Raw genomic sequence first — 5,711 nt, forward strand, 5'->3', positions numbered from 1 at the left:
CACTACATGTACACTAATCGTCTTTGAATCTTTGTGTCTCCCGTTCAAAAATGTATGACAAATGCAAGTCTCTATTTCATTGAGAAAGAGTGAATTTGTGTCCTGGTTTAATGTCAATGTTAACATTAGAAAATGATGGAATAAATTGTTGGAGTCATGGTTGTCAAACTCGCGATTAGACTCGTAGGCCAGTACGAGCTTACGAATATAGAAGGCATAAATGAGTGGAATTGTGCATATAATCTTTTTTGTGGTAGACTCTCTAGACTCGTACAAACTTTTGAGGCTATGACTAGTTTATGAGTCCATGATTATTTTTTGAAAAAACCAGAAATATTCAAACCAAACTGTTGTGAAAGTGCCTCAAAATTGAAGAAATTGGAATTTTGGTAGCAGAAAATCGGTGGCCGATTTTCAGAGCACGATGGCCGATTTTGGACTATGTTTTTTTGTCTGTTGGTTCAGTAAAAATCGATGGCCGATTTTGATAGCAGAAAATAAAACAGAAACGTATTTTCGGGCCTAGATTTGTTCCAGTTTTATTGAGGATTCTTTTACTATAAATATAGGCATTGTATCAGTGTAAACCTGGAGATAGAGGGGGCTGAAACAAGGGTTTAGAAATCAAACTAGGGTTTGTATAGAGTTTGTCTCTTGGCAACAAACTAGGGTTTAAGGGTTGATTCACCTTGGGAAACACTATTAGGATTGAGTCTCTTGGTTACGGGAAGAGGCTGGGATTTGGGTAGAATTTGGCGGGAGACTTATTCTAGTAACCCCTTGATATCTCTTTTGTAACGTTACTCATCATATAGTGGAACTGAGGGCTGCTCTCTCCCCCAGACTAGGTCAATTTGGACCGAACTGGGTCAACAAATTCTTTTGTGTGCTATGTTCTTTTCTCTCTCGCTGTTTTCTACTTTTGGCTTGTGATTATAATTGTTCCATACACTTTGATTTTGGTTGCTTAATTATTCCTTGCTCCACACATCAAGTTTGTTATTAGTGTGTTTTCTCATCGAATTCACAACAATTGGCCCCCACCATGGGGCAAGGGTCAAAGGATAATATAGTACCATGGGTTCGAAGTGGGATATTGAGAAGTTTACCGGCGATAACGATTTTGGGTTATGGAAGGTAAAGAAGGAAGCGGTGCTAATACAGTAAAAGTGTGAGAAAGCTTTGAAGGGTGAAGGTTCATTACCGGTCACCATGTCACAAGCGGAGAAGACCGAGATGGTGGACAATGCCAGGAGTGCCATTGTCTTGTGCCTCGGGAATAAATTTTCGAGAGAAGTAGCAAAGGATACAACCGCGGTATCGATGTGGTCAAAGTTCGAATATTTGTATATGACAAAGTCTTTGGCTCATCGGCAAGTCCTAAAGGAACAACTTTACTCATTAGAGATGGCAAAGTCAAAGGCCATCATGGAGCTACTTGTGGAGTTCAACAAAATCATTGGTGATTTGGAGAACATTGAGGTGCGTCTTGAGGATGCGGGTGCTCTGATGGTGTGGTGTTGTTTGGAGGATGAAGAAGGTGATGTTGGTCACCTTGGGAGTGATGCCTAGTGGAGCGGTGGTCGTCTGGAGAGACGTTAAACACTCAACATCAGCCTGGAGAGGCGGTGGTAAGAATACTCATGATCAGCCTGGAGATGCGGCGGTAAGAATACTCATGATCTACCTGTTGAGGTGGAGTTTCAAGGTGGAAGACATAGTGGGATGTACTCATTTGCTAGTTGAGAGGTTGGAAGCTCAACTTTAGGTGGAGTTGAACACACCGGGAGTGGTACGACTATGGAGGACATTGGGTGCTATGCTCTAATGGTGAGCAGGGGATTTTTTCATGAAGGCGGAAGGCATTCCGGAGGTTGAAGAATGTATAGCACGACTTGTGGAATTACCCTAAAAGTCCAAGGGTAATTGGATGCAAGGTGATCTTCAAGGAAGCGGGAGATGTCTCGTATTGAAGAGGTATGGTGTAGTCTTATAGAACTACCTGAAATTCCTAGTGTAGTTTGGATACAAGGATCTTCGAGAAGGCGGAAGACATTCCGATGGCTGAAGAGGTTAAGGTGTGTACTTGTGGAACTACCTAAAATTCCTTGAGTAGTTTCGACACAAGGATCTTCAAAGCTGCGGAAGGCATTCCTATAGTTGAAGAGGTTAGGGTGTAAACTTGTGGAGCTACTTGGTGTAGTGGGAAGCAAGAGAAAGAGCAGCAAGGTGGTTGATGGTTTGGGATCATCACTAATTTAGAGTCAAGGTGGAAATTGTTGTGAAAGTGCCTCAAAATTGAAGAAATTGGAATTCTGGTAGCAGAAAATCGGTGGCCGATTTTCAGAGCACGGTGGCCGATTTTGGACTATGTTTTTTTGTCTATTGGTTCGGCAAAAATCGGTGGCCGATTTGGTGAGCACGGTGGCCGATTTTGACAGCAGAAAATAAAACAGAAACGTATTTTCGGGCCTAGATTTGTTCCAGTTTTATTGAGGATTCTTTTACTATAAATATAGGCATTGTATCAGTGTAAACCTGGAGATAGAGGGGGCTGAAACAAGGGTTTAGAAATCAAACTAGGGTTTGTATAGAGTTTGTCTCTTGGCAACAAACTAGGGTTTGAGGGTTGATTCACCTTGGGAAACACTATTAGGATTGAGTCTCTTGGTTACGGGAAGAGGCTGGGATTTGGGTAGAATTAGGCGGGAGACTTATTCTTGTAACCCATTGATATCTCTTTTGTAACGTTTCTCATCATATAGTGGAACGGAGGGCTGCTCTCTCCCCTAGACTAGGTCAATTTGGACCGAACTGGGTCAACAAATTCTTTTGTGTTCTCTCTTCTTTTCTCTCTCGCTGTTTTCTACTTTTGGCTTGTGTTTATAATTGTTCCATACACTTTGATTTTGGTTGCTTAATTATTCCTTGCTCCACACATCAAGTTTGATATTGGTGTGTTTTCTCATCGAATTCGCAAGACAAACAAAATCTGAAAGGAAAAAAAAAAGAATCCTATTTTTGAACATGAGTTTATAGGAAGCATACCTTTTTTTTAACTTTTTTTTGAAACATGTAGCATATAGATTGAAATTTTGATTTCAAAATGCATCAATATATATTGAACTAACAGAAGTTTTGGGGGGCTTAACTAGTTTTCTGGTAGTGTAAATGAAACTCTATTGTTAATTAATTTGGATCCAAGCATGCTTTTGAAACTGCCAATCAAACATATCCAAACGGGTGAATTTATGTTTTATCTTATTTTATTCGTTCATTTTTAATCTCAGTGTTTCTGTTTTCTAATATGAATGACAGATATACAATAGTTACTGGGAAATCATAGCGCTATATACTTCAATTTGTCTCAAAGGAAGATAGATGGGTATGGGATTCGGAATATACTGGCCTATAGTCAATCTGGATTGTCTAGAGATATATGGGTGTTTCATCATATTTGGAAAAGCCCGACGCCTTCAAAGGGGTTGCATAATAGAAATTATCTAGGGTGCCTTAGAATAGATCTTGCAGATGCTTTTATATTTTAGGGTGCATTCGGATGCAGGGTTTAGGAAGGGAAGGTTTACTTTTTGTTTTTAAATTATAGACACTGAATTTAAAAAAAAAACATAATAACATCGTAAACAATCATATAACACTTCAATCACACTTTATTTATTTTAGAAAAACATGTATAGTCTGCAATTTTAAAAAGAAAAGTAAAATCTCCCATTCTTTTCCCTCCTAAACCATCAATCCAAACACACCCTTAACATGTTGTTTCTATTGAGGACTTAGGTTTGGGAAGAATATGTACTGTTTTGTATTAAGTTACCGTGTGTCTTTAATTACCTAACCAGACAATTTTATAGGGTGTTTTAGTTATATTTCCTATAGACAAGTGTATTCATCGTGGAAAAAGACATCTTTTGGATGTTACAAAAACAAAAGACCAATCACAATGAAGGTATTGGAGTCTAAAGTCCCAAGCGCATATGAAAAGAGTAAATTCATGTAAAGTAAAGATATAAATGAAAAACACTTCTATTGATTCTTGCGCCTTACGCATTCTGAACAACAAAGTACGAAGAAACTTTCAAACTCGCATGATGCACGAGAGGTTTTGCACGACACTTATTTGATGAAAAATCAGTGGCCACATAATTTAAAACAGTACAATTTTTAGATTTAATTAAATGGTTCTTTTAGAATGATGTAATTGATATAAAATAAAGTATTTAAACAAATAAAATGTGTTTAGTACTAAGAGTGGCTATGCATGGCTGCTGTCCCACATTGGCACGGTTACTAATGTTCAAACTACTTCCTCTTGGTCTTGGATTTGGAAATTAAAATCTCCGGAAAAACTCGAATTTTTTTTTTGGTTGGCTTGCCAAAATTCTGTCCGTGACTATAACTTCTCTCGTATTGATCGTCGTCATTAATTGTCTATAGATGAAATTTTTGAATCAGAATACTCGAATTAATCTTGAAAATCTCCTTTTGGTCTCGATAATGAGAATTTCCTTCATTGTGTCCGTGACTGTAACTTCTCTCGTATAATTTGGAACCATGTGGGATTCAATGATGCAAATTTCTTCTCAGATATGGAGGTTAACCATTGGTTGAAGGAGGGCTCTTGGGTCCCCATTCTTTCATCTTCACGGCCACAGTTTGTGGGCTTGGGGACATCGAAACCTTATGTGTCTTAGTAATGAGAACTGACATCTTAGTCGCCTCTCCTACAACATTCACGGTATGGTTGATTCTTTTATTTCTTGTTTCAAGATTAATGCCCATGCTAATCAAGTTGAGAGATTTATTAGGTTGAATAATGACAATTATTCTTGCACCATTCTCAATGTTGATGGTAGTTGTTTGGGCACTCCTGTGAGAGCTGGATTTGGTGGAATTATGCGAAATTATGCAGGGTTTTATCTACTAGGTTTTTCAGGCTACATTAATGATTCATCTGACATTCTGTATGTTGAGCTCTTCGTCATTTATCAGGGGCTTATTTTGGCAAAAAGCTTGAATATATCTGATCTTGTTTGGTATACTGACTCGTTACATTGTATCAACATCCGCACAAAGGCCCGACTATGAGATACCATGTTTATGTTCTTTTGATACAAGATGTTAAGGATTTGATTAGGCACGGTAATGTAGTTGTTTGCCACACTCTTAGAAAAGGTAATCATTTTGTGCGGATTTTATGGCCAAACTTGGAGCAGGTTCGGATACTGAGCTGCTCTACCATGTCTCTCCTCGAGACGATCTCTTGTACCTCCTCAGGATGGACGTAGTTGGAACTCTCTATTCGAGAGAGTAGTTCCTTATTTTTTATCTTGTTTTTTACTTCTGCTTTTCTTTCCCTTTCTCTTTGCCTTGTAATAAAAAAAAATATATTGATAAATCTAATTAGTCACATATTACACGAAAAACGTATTTAACCTTTAATTAATTATCTAATGTGATTCATATTTTTTTTATCTGATTTTTATATATTAGTGTTGTTTTCTTTCAATTTATTGCTCTTAACATGTAATGTAAATGCATAAAAATATTTCAAAGTTTATTTCATTTTATTATACCGCAGAAAAAACTGATTGTTATAAATATATTTTTATTTTTATATTTCTATTTAAGAATGTTTCTAACTTGCCCATGATTACTTTTCTCATTACAAAAATATATCCTATAATAAATTG

General features: G+C 37.4%; 1 pseudogene; it reads left to right on the forward strand.

Annotated features, from left to right (window-relative positions):
* Window positions 1-4,758: 4,758 nt before the first annotated feature.
* LOC146916823 (uncharacterized) lies at window positions 4,759-5,332 on the forward strand (annotated as a pseudogene).
* Window positions 5,333-5,711: the final 379 nt, after the last annotated feature.

This window comes from Medicago sativa, chromosome 6 (genome assembly GCF_051527215.1).
Source record: "Medicago sativa cultivar Bolivia chromosome 6, Bolivia_mono, whole genome shotgun sequence".
Classification (NCBI taxonomy): Eukaryota; Viridiplantae; Streptophyta; class Magnoliopsida; order Fabales; family Fabaceae; genus Medicago; species Medicago sativa.